We start from the raw sequence: 12,440 nt of genomic DNA, 5'->3' as shown, positions 1-12,440 counted from the left end.
GGTTTATGGATGGACTAAAAGTTGTATTGAACTTGACAAGATCCCCTCATAGTGGGTTGATGTTTGTTAAAGAAATGTGAAATTGTTTTAGGTTCATATTTTCTCTCAAAAAGTTGTATCCTTTTAATTTATTACCTGGGTTGCGCAAAACATACAACCTCATACAGCCTCTGTTATTTTACTGAATTTACTCTTTACTAAAATATTTAGAACATGTACATATCAAAGAGAGAACTTCAATTTGCATCCTTGTGGTTTGTGGGCGGGACCCTATTGTGTCCCTCGTTTGGAAAATGAACCATTGACCCTTGTGGTTTTCTGGCGGGACAAAGTGTGTTCCAGTGTCATGTCCGTTAATCTCCACCATCAAAAGGAGGGGCATACTAGACATTTCAACCTCATTGAAACCCTATAATTACTCTATGTACATTTCAATTGCTTTAAATAATGTACTCTATGCTCTATCACAGGTACTTGGCAGCATTTCTTATATTTGCAGCTGCAAACTTAGGCCTTACTTTGTTTGCTGTTTTGATAACAACTTTTATAGCACCAGAGTCTACTGGATCAGGCATACCTGAAGTTAAGGCTTACTTAAATGGTGTTGATGCCCCAGCCACATTCTCATTTAGAACTTTGCTAATAAAGGTGATTTCGTTTGTTTATGTTCTAATAAACTTTTTCTAGAATACACACACGCATAATAAGGCTGAGGTTCATTACAAAAAACTAAATTATCATGAGAACAATTTAAAACAAACCTAAATATTTTAACTTTTGATCAGTAGTTCATATTCTTAATGTTTAGTACTTCTTAAATACACATGGGCATGCTATTTACATAAGAAATATCTAGTTAATCTGTTCGTATGTTTTTATAATGTTTATTCGTTTGCTTATACATGTGTTAAGTGTAAGTTATGTGTATGTAATATAATCTACACATGACTTACACAAGCATAGCTTCTATTAATAAACGAAGTCTCTGCTTATTTTTTAATAAACATTGTATATTAACCATTTATTATATTTTAAATTTTTTTGAAGGTTGAAAAAATGGATGATTTTGGTTGTTCATTAAGCGAAAAACTGTGTTCTGCTTAGCATCCTCTATGTTTATATGTACATTATACATACATATGTATATAACCAATTATATGTGTGGAACCACGAGAACTGCATAATACATTTGCACCTATTGCTTTAAATGTGTTACACAAGACGGCTATGTAACTGTTTTTGTTTCTCTATTCCACTACTTCTAATAATATTTTTTATGCATTATATACAATTGCATTATGCGGTCCTCACGGTTCTCAAAATAGTATTGAATCTGAAACAAATATGCCCCTATATGTGCGTGTGTCTGTATCTGTATAATAAGCTATTAACTTATATTATTTAAGTGGACTTGTTGACAGATTGTTGGCACCATCGCTGCTGTGTCATCATCTCTTAATTTGGCAAGGCAGGGCCAATGGTGCATACTGGGGCAATCATTGAAGCTTTAACATGCCAGGGTGGATCAAAGAATACGGATTGACATGGAAATGGTTCAGATTTTTTAATAACGATAGAGACAGGCGAGATCCTGTAACGTGTGGATCAGCTGCTGGGATTGCTGCTGCTTTTCGTGCCCCTGTTGGTGGTGTACTTTTTGCTCTTGAAGAAATGGCATCGTGGTAAATAAAGACTAATACATGAATTCAATTTTCATCAATATTCTTAAACTATCGCATTTTTACGTATTTGTGTTTCTGCAGGTGGAGAAGTGCACTTTTGTGGAGAGCTTTCTTTTCAACTGCTGTTGTTGCAATATTGCTTAGGGGTTTAACTGATATGTGCTTGAGTGGAAAATGTGGACTGTTTGGGACCGGGGGTTTGATAATGTTTGATGTTACCTCTGCAAATATAAGCTATCATCTAGTAGATGTGCCCCCGGTTCTTCTTGGTGTCATTGGGGGCATTGCAGGTGGTCTGTACAATCTTTTACTGGGTAAAGTTCTCCGGCTCTACAGTCTAATCAACGAGTAAGCTCTCGTTTTGGTTTCATGTAGTCATTTTGTTTTTATGGTATATCAAGAGTTCGATAATGTCTTTCTATGAAAACATATTTAATCAAAGTAGGGGTGTGCATAGTTGGTTTTGGGCTCAAACCGAACCCAAAACCGAAATTTAGTTTTTGTGTTTTTGAAAACCGCTCGGTTTTGGTTTTTTCGGTTTTCAGTTCGGTTCGGTTTTGGTTTTATCGTTTGGGCTTGAAGTTTTTGGGTAAAATCAAAACTAGCTCAAAATAATGAATTTGGGGCTAAATCTTTTTGTTAAATAATGATAAATTGATTATTATACGGCTAAAAATATTTGGGTTACACTATTTGTTAAAGTTTCCAAAATTACTTGACATACAAAATTAAAAATACAAATCCATACAATTGGTTCGGTATGGTTCAGGGTTTACCATTTGGACTTGAAATGTTTGGGCCAGAAAAAAACTTGCCTAAAATAATAAATTTGGCCTAAAACTTTTTGTTAATTAATACTTAATTGATTTTTGTATGTTTGGGCCAAAGTATTCGGGTAACACTGTTTACCAAATTCTTAAAAATTAGTTAACATTCAGAATAAAAAATGGAAATCGGTACATTTGGTTCGGTTTTACCATTTGGGCTTGAACTTTTTTTGCCAAAAAAAAAAAAGCCTTTCCAAAAGTAATGAATCTGGGCTAAAATATTTGGGTTACACTGTTTATTTAAATCTTAAATATCACTTAACACTCAAAATAAAAAATGAAAATTTCGGTTTGGTTTTTCCGGTTTAAACTACATGCAACAAAAATTTGGTTTTTGTTAACGCCTTAGAGCATCCACAATGGTGGATGAGGAAAAAAAAAACTAAACGCGCCACATCAGATTTCCACTCATCCACTTTCAAACATCAAAAATTCTCATTTTTCCTCCAACTCTACATCCACTTTTAAACACCCCTATATTCGACATAATAACATACTTCTATATTTTATTTCTATAAACTCAAATACTTTTATAAACTAAAATACTTTTATAGGTGTCTTATTTTTTATTTCATATTATTTAAAAATAATATAAGTTATAGTAAATAGATTTAAAATAAAAATAATAAAAGCTATATAAATAAATTTTAAAATTACATAAACAATAAATAAAACAACCACACGCAAACACAAAAAAAAAATATTTATTAAAGTTTTTTAAAATTACATAAACAATAATAAATTTTTATTAAATCTTTTTACCGAAAGTAAAAACAAACAAAAAGAAATTATTTTTTAATTAAAAAAGAAAGATAATTAAAGTGAGAGTTGAAATTGGTTTCAAAATTTAAATGAAAAAATGAATTACATTGGACTCATTTATCATTTTTACTTTCATCCAGTTTTGTGAATATGCTTTAAACTAAACATCACATCCAATATGCATTTATCCAGTTCAGATTTTTAAACAATGTCAAGTCAGAACTAAACATCAAATTGAAGATGCTCCTGCGAATTTGTTTTTTTTTTTTGTATGCACACTTCTACTTGAAAGTGGCAAGATGGGTGGGCTGGGTAACGGGTTGTAACCGGCTGGGTTGACTTTTTGTCTGTTTCTTATAGTTATTTATAAGGTATTAATTATGGTTAGAAAATAAAACTATTTTTTTTCTGACTTTTACACTAGGAGAGGCACGGTTTACAAAATACTCCTTGCTTGCATGGTTTCCATTGCAACTTCCTGTCTCTTATTTGGATTACCATGGTTGATGAGCCGCCTTATTCAGAAGCACCGGTTTTATACGGGTTGATTCTTCGGTCTCATCTTATCACATTGTTGAAGAAGAAGGCGTTTCATGTTACTCCAACTGTAGCTGATGAGGAGGATAGTGTGGAGAAATTTTCATCAAATCATCATCATCATCATCATCATCGTACTCAGTATATCCCACCAATAGCAAAGCTATGGTAGGGTCTGAGGAGGGTAAGATGTAGACAGCCTTACCTCTACCCCATGGGGATAGAGAGGCTGCTTCCGGTGAGACCCCCGGCTCGATAGTAGTTTTGCATCAAGCCTTGGACATATTATATAAGGCACATAGCACTCAATCATCGGGACGCCGGCTGATTGGTGCATGTACCCTTGTCTTTCGGCTATCAACGCCACCACATGATGCCTGATTAACCTTCCATCACTTTTAACGTTATTTTCACAAAATTAGTAAAATAACGTCAAAATTAGTGCAATTTTACTTTTGCCCACCCGAGGGTTCACACATATATACATTATATGCGCGCACCGCAAGCAGGGTACTAAATTTTCATCAAATGATTTTGCAAAATATGCTGAAAAGATTGATGATATTGAGTTGAGTCACCAAGAGATGGAAATGTTTATAGATTTGCATCCTTTTACTGATGCTTCGCCTTATACTGACGATGTCACTCGTGAAGGCGCTTATACTTTTTAGGGGTGTCGGGTTAAGACACTTACTAGTGATCCCCAAGACTTCCGGGGTAAGCTTGGTTTCGTTTAGTTAGTTCTTAATAATAACTAGCAAGATGGACGGGTTAAACGGGTCGGGACTGAATTTGACTTGTTCTCTTTTATGACCTGTTTGAGATAAAACACAGACTAAGAAAATCGGTTTTGGTTCGTGTTACAAAATGGTTTTATTAAATCTCACTTAAACCATGTTATCGAAACAGTAATCTAATCTCATAAACAAAAGAGTTAATTAAATAATAATGTTCTTTGTGGCTTGGTAAACATAGCAGGTTTGGTCAATGTGGTTTTCAAGTAGTAACATTAATGGGGTAAATTTGTCATTTTTTAAAAATTAAACAGAAATTTTAACAAAAGCTAGTGTTAGATACCAACCGTGTTACAAATTATAAACCATAGATACCAAACCTGTTACCTTTCAAAGTTAGACTCCAAACCTGTTATTTTATCAAACTACGGGGGCCACTTATGTAACTAACTCTAAAAACAAAAGCAATTAGAGGTTGTGAGCATTTGAATACACCTTAGACTTCAAACTTGTTTGCAGCTAATTTCTTATCTTTTACCAGTTAACTCATTTTTATATAAAATACATAATATACTTATTGCATATATCGCTAAAAAATGTTGTTTAATTTTGTGTTGCAGAGACTGCCTGTGGTTGGGATATTGACAAGACATGATTTCATGCCTAAACATATACTAGGTTTACACCCGTTGTTGGCAAGAATCAAATGGAAAAGATTAAGATTCAAGTTTCCTCTTTGGAACAAATTTTTCTCCTCAAATTCAAGTTAAATCATCCATCATATCTATGTATTGTGGAAAGCTAAATCCGGTCAGTTCATATCATTTTAAATTGAATTTTTGGTATATATATATGAACTTGTTCTTTTCACCAAGACTACTGGCTTAATAATATGACTTCAATATTGTTTATATGTATGCAAGTAATGCATCAGTGTTTTTAGTTATTAGCATAGTCGAATTTGAGCTCAGTCATTTTTGTTTCTCATTTTATATATGTGGGTCGCGTCTATAAACATGTGACTCTTAAACTACAAGAGGTCTATTGGGTTCGTTCTAAAAGGGAACTATACAAGCTGGGTCGACCTGTATAAACTTGATTTGGAGAATGATCTTACTAGCAATTATTTGATAGTCAAGTATAAGAATATATGTTTATGCAGCTCTTACGGTTATGTGAAATGTGAAATGTGAAATGTGAAATGTGAAATCTTTAATATTCAAATATCTTGGAGAATTTGAATTCATTTTAAAACTCATGAGGGTGCCAATCCAAGAATTTTAATATGGAGGTGATGTTTACACGTTTTTCTAATTAATTAATTAATACAACTATACAATAGCTTGAAACTGTTGTATACTCGTTAGGAATGAGCAAAACCGGTACCGGTACCGATTTGGTACCTGAAGAGACTAGGTCGAACTGAGCCCAAGCAGAGCCCAAGAAGTCCAGCCCAACCCAACAGCAGCCCAAGTACTTCAGACAAGGTCCAAGGTCAACTATCGATCTGTCCTTGTTGATATGAGTATCACAAAGATGAGGTTGACAGATGCTTGGATGAACAAAAATAATGAGAACTCTCTCTTTTACTCTATCTTGTTCATACATTCACACACATAACACCCAAGCACACACAACACCCATTCTTCTCTAGAGAAACACACGAGCCCTCACATAATCATTCACGATTTAATTAGGGTTCCAACATTGGCGCCATCCGTGGGACCTTCTTGATTGAAGGTCTCACCCAAAATCTTGAAAGAATGGATGATCAAAGCTTGAAGGGAATGTCACTACCGTTTCCTTCCGGCTCAGGCTACGTCCGCCACCAAACACACCGTTGTTATCGTTGTCTCTAGAAAAGATTTCCTTTCCAATGGATGAGGTATTTAAAAATTTCCTCCAGAAAAGAAAGTATCATTTGGGCAAGGGTTCCTTACAAAGGAAAGCAACCTCTTTCAGATTTTTCTTCTCAAAAAGAGTAATCACTTTCCAGCTAAGGAAGTATTTGAAAAGTTTTTCCCCATGTGGAATGAGAGCCTTCTACAACAACATCTCTCATATTGCAAGATTTTCCTCCGATGAAAATTATTCCCCTTCTATTGGACGAGGTATTCGAGAAACCCCTCATGTGAGGAAAGAGAGCATTCTACAACAGCTTTTTGCATTACAAACTTTATTTGAAGGAGAATAATCCCCCTCCAAGGGATGGAATGTTTGAAGGGGACGACATATGTGAAAGGTCAATTCCATTCAGAATGAACCCTTCCCCCTACACCAACATGGAGCTTGGGGACTAATTTGACATTTCGTCATTGTATCGTGGGTCTTCGTCATTGAAGTTTCTTTAATACGACAAGAGGGACCCGTTCATCAGCTTCTATGCATGAAGACGTATCTCATAAAGAGATCACCATTTTAGTGAGACTTCTAAGGAAAAATAATTCCCTTCCAATGAATGAGAAGAAGAGTTCCCGTCTAAAGAGTGACAAAGTCGCTATGAAAGGAAAGAAGCCTCATGTGGTAACACTTCACATTCCAAAAATTTTCCATGGAGAAGAAACTTTCATATCCCTATTATCTTTTGTAAGAAGGGAATGTGCCCCTACCAGTAGCCCCTTCCATCATCTTCATGTGTAAGACTTCTAATAAGTATTAAAACTGATTATGCTTTTTATATTTATGATTAACAAATATAATGGGTCGACCGTACTTATAATCCCCCCAGATGGGATAAAGCCCTCTAAAAGAGGCACCGTACTTATAAGTCCCCTAGATGGGATAAAGCCCTCTAAAAGAGGCATCATACTTATAATTACCCCAGACGGGATAAAGCCCTCCAAAGGAGGCCCCATTCTTATAATTCCCCAAATGGGATAAAGCCCTCTAAAAGAGGCATCATACTTATAATTCCCCCAGATGGGATAAAGCCCTCTTTAAGAGGCACATGACTTATAATTTCCTGTTAATGGGAAAATGACATCAATGCTCCTTCACAAGTGTAAAAGGAAGGCCCGGCTGAGGGGCTTGGATCCATATACAAAATTAACCTAATCCATTAGGTTCAATACTTATAATTACCCCTGTGAAAAATAGCCCCATCCATGAGGCTCAATAATCATAATTCCCCAGGGGAAAATAGCCCCTTCTAAGACTCTTAGAACTTGTATTACCCCCAAGTGGTGGGATATGACCCCTTGTATGAGGCTCACAACTTATATATTTCCCATTAAATGGGACACCATACATATACGGCCCCCTAAGGGGGAAAGACAATCGAATCTTCTTCACAACGAGTGAAAGGAAAGCTCGATTACAAATTGATAGCTAACCTACTACATCCACCTCACAAGTTGGAAACCTTATAATCCATCCACATACAGATTGAAAACATCATGATACATCCGGGAGCAAGAGGAGAAATATATAGAAATAATTCAAATCATCATGATTATTGTCGGTGGTTTGATACATTTTCATCATATATCGCATTGGATATTGTTTATGTCCACTACTAGTAAAGCAAGAATAGCAAGATCATTATTAGAGTCTGTTCATGGGCTGCTAACAACTTTGGGAGGGTTGCTCAATAAGAAGAAAGAGATTACATACTACCCAAGAGAGAAAACTTAACATTTTCTTGGTTATGTTAAAGAAACTCGGGTCTAAAGTCCCTTATCCCAATCATAAATAATTAGCATAAGGGACTGGGGGAATTGAAGAGATAATTACAGAACTGGGCCCATTGTGTGGGGATGAGCGCATAATGTTTGGTCTTTATTTCACCCCATGATTCCGCCATCTCAACCTTACTGGGTCCAAATCTGATGAGTAAAAATGAAATCAACCCATGGTGTTTATGGTTTACTCATCCTTTATAGAAGAAGGGTTGTGTATTTATGTCATGGTAAATTTAAACTACCAAGAGAACTGGGTCATGCTCATGGAAACTAAATATCATCTACCTCAGCCATGTACAGAAAAAAGATCTCGTCCGAAACTAGCCCAATGAATTAGTCTAGAAGGGAGGAACCTATCCCGTATGCTATGAGAAAGGTGAGCTGGAACTACATTAGTCTTTTGTCCTTATCATAAAAAGTAAGGACTAGGGGGACTTGTAAAGCCTCCTATGAAAATGGGTCTCCGTCCCATGATTGAGACCAAGTCAAGAAAGCCCAGGAGAAACCAAGATGCATGGAGAGTACTAGCTATTCCAACCAAACATCCTACTAGACAGATAAGGAGACATGAAATGTAAATTTGAAAGTAGGAAAAGGGAGCCAACAGTTAAGAGAAAGGCGGACGATCCGAAAGGTATCATGACATCTTGAGGGAAGTATGAGAGGCTTTTTCAAAATGTCGTCGGCTCAGGAGTATGCCAGTAATGGGCTGAAGAGGTTACATTAGAAATGGGTTCTCCGAATGATAAGAGAAATATGCCCAGTGGCAAACACGGGCCCAGGTTAAGTATGACTAAAAGAGAGTATTTAAAAGACCTCTCAAAGTAACTAAACGAAATCAAAGGTTCTAGGGGGTTAAGGTCTTATCCAATTGATCTAAACAAGTTGGTAGTATCAACCTAAAAGAAATGGTTAGAACAACACATGTCCCAGGCCATGTTGTTGGAGCAGACGAGACAAAGTCAAAGAGAACAATTGTTCCGAAAGAAAGCTCCTAGGTCAAGAATCAACATCCAATTGAAGTGTAGGGTGGATCACGCAAGAGGTCACAACAAAGGTAGAAATCAAAGGTTCTAGGGGGGTTAAGGTCTTATCCAATTGATCTAAACAAGTTGGTAGTATCAACCTAAAAGAAATGGTTAGAACAACACATGTCCCAGGCCATGTTGTTGGAGCAGACGAGACAAAGTCAAAGAGAACAATTGTTCCGAAAGAAAGCTCCTAGGTCAAGAATCAACATCCAATTGAAGTGTAGGGTGGATCACGCAAGAGGTTACAACAAAGGTAGAATAGAGACTTGTTGTAAATCCATTATACTTGTCATAAATAATGAGCACAACAGACCGGGGAGACTTGAAGAGCCTACCTCGGGTTTGGGCTTCCGAGGCAGCCCCGATGGATGAAGAGGTTAGCATAAGACCAATAAGGAAAGCCCACGGGACCCAACAAAAAGAAAAAATGAGAAGGAAGGCGGACTTGAAACAAGTCTATTACCGTTGTCATAAATAACAACAATAATAGACTGGGGGACTTGAAGAGACTAGGTCGAACAGAGCCCAAGCAGAGCCCAAGAAGTCCAGCCCAACCCAACAGCAGCCCAAGTACTTCAGACAAGGTCCAAGGTCAACTACCGATCTGTCCTTGTTGATATGAGTATCACAGAGATGAGGTTGACAGAATCTTGGCGGGAACAAAAATAATGAGAACTCTCTCTTTTACTCTATCTTGTTCATACATTCACACACATAACACCCAAGCACACACAACACCCATTCTTCTCTATAGAATCGCTACCAAAGTTTTAAGTTTCAGGATCGGTACAGTACCGGTACGGTACGATACCGATTTTTTACCTTCGGTACCGGTACTTTCCCGGTACCGTACCGGTACCGAACCGAATATTTCGGTACCGGTACCAAGAATTTGCAATTTTCGGGATTAGTATGTTCGATACCGGTACGGTACCGTGCTCATCCCTAATACTCGTTACAACAAAAAAATAATTTTTAACAAAACTATATCATTACCTATTTATTAAATATTATAAATTATCAAAAATTAAACTATATCTTTAATTAGAAATTAAAAGTTGTTAAAAAAATAGAAATTAATATATATATAGAGAGAGAGAGAGTTACGGTATAGAGTTAGGTTTCGTACAAAACTATAACTTTACCTTTATTAACTGTTAGAGCGTCTTCATTCTCCGCCAATCAACTCACCACCGCATGAAATACTTGTATGAATAAAAGCAGAACACTCATAGACACAATTTTAGGGATTTGTGTTAATACGTTGATAGAACATACCAACAAACATACATCTAACGATTGAGAAGGAAAACCCTAACCGACTAACACAATCGACATATAAATCAAACACACCGGATTGATTATCGATATTTCAAACACTAGATTTGAAGTCTTATGGATTGGATACTTCAGTGATAAAAGAGGGTGGGGTGGGCGTGTAGAAAGGGACTACACTGGCTGTTACTAGACTGAGGGGCTGTTTGTTTACATCTGAATGGAACAATGGAACCATTCAGATGTAAATATTTGATTCATTCAGACTTCATTCAGACTATTTGGTTTCAGATAGAAAAACATCTGAATGATTAAAATTAAGTGTGAATCATTTAAACTTGTTGTTGTTGCTAAATGGGATAGAGACTCATTCAAACATGACTTGAATGCCCCTGAATCTTTATCTTGATCATATTGGGTCATTTTCTCCTTTAGCTAAAGTAAATAATTATTCCAATTTTACAAAGCCCAAATAAATCCATGCTGGTCCACAAAACTTTGCTAGGTGATTTTTATTTAATTTATTAAATGTAATGTTTAACGTCAAGTCTTTTTTTTTAGTTATACTAATAAATTTTAAAAGATAAAATTAAATTATTTTTAGTTATATAAATATTTTTAGTTTATTTAATATTTAAAAATAGAAGGAGGAGGTGAATTGATGACTATTTGACTATTTCTATCGTATTGTGAAAAACAGCAAGTGGAGTGGAGCAACTTATGATATTACGCAAACATGATACTGCAAAGTAGGAAGTAAAATAACATCCACAACTTTTAGACTTGAATCTATGACCTCTAATTTCACATCACTATACGGTTTAAATTATTCAATTTTTACAAAATAAACCCAAACCAAGTCATTGTTAAAACAAACATATTAAATCTAATAAATTCAATAGGAGTTAATTTATTTAATCGTTAGCAAATATAAGAAAAAAACATTTTTTCACCATAGTGTATAGGTTCAATATTTCTAACATGGGTGGCATATATAATTTGAAATCACATTATAAACATACGTGGCACTTTATTATAATAACTTCTTGACATCTAAAAATCACTAGAGAGACTTTTGAATTGTGATTTGAGACTAAAAATTTATCGTTGTTTTTGTTTATAACGAGTTTTGTACCCGCGCGTTGCGGCGCGTGGTAACCAAGGACGATTCTACACGATGTTTTTAATTTAAGTATACAAACGTTTTGACCCAAATGACTGATTTAACCCTCCGTAAGGTCGTTTGAGCCACAAATTCATATTTATCGGATACGTCGCTTACTTGTACAACAATCTTTAGTAAAAGACATACGACTTCAGTTTTGTTATTTGCCAAAATAACAAATTTACATTAATGGGAATATAACAATCTTTGGTAACAAATTGGGTTACAGACAATGTTTATGGAAAAAAAACAAGTATTAAGCTAACTTCTGCCATATATAGTGAAACAATAAACGACATATAATATAGTCGACTCCACGTGACATTTGGTCAAACACCTGAAAAACACTATCTAAAAGCCCCATTTAAACAACTTAAATTTAACCAAAATACATCCTAAAAGCCTAAATTCAAAAAACATTATGCATAACAACAAACATCACGATACATCCTAATTCCTAATATGATACACTTAAAGATTCAATTTCTCTTTTGAGTGGATGAAGAACCCAAACGGAAAATTTGGAATCGAAGAAGTGGAACATATTTTGAGAGACTTATAGTGGTATAGAACAATAAGAAGGTAAGATTTAACAAAAAAGCATTATGGAGTTGCAAACCTTGCAAGTAAACAGGAGATGTTCTAGCGTGAATGGCAGCAGTAACAATTTGTTTCTAAAAGCTACTGGATATTGATGAGGGTAAAAAGGTAATTGTATGTCAAAAGAGGAAATATGTAATTATTATT

General features: G+C 35.4%; 1 pseudogene; it reads left to right on the top strand.

Moving 5' to 3' along the window:
* Positions 1–447: 447 nt before the first annotated feature.
* LOC143537570 (putative chloride channel-like protein CLC-g) lies at positions 448–5,502 on the top strand (annotated as a pseudogene).
* The last annotated feature ends 6,938 nt before the right edge of the window (positions 5,503–12,440 follow it).

Source organism: Bidens hawaiensis, unplaced genomic scaffold (assembly GCF_021521415.1).
Source record: "Bidens hawaiensis isolate Kalapana, Puna unplaced genomic scaffold, B.hawaiensis_p1.1 tig00011228_1, whole genome shotgun sequence".
NCBI lineage: Eukaryota > Viridiplantae > Streptophyta > Magnoliopsida > Asterales > Asteraceae > Bidens > Bidens hawaiensis.
This window is presented reverse-complemented; position numbering and strand designations above follow the sequence as displayed.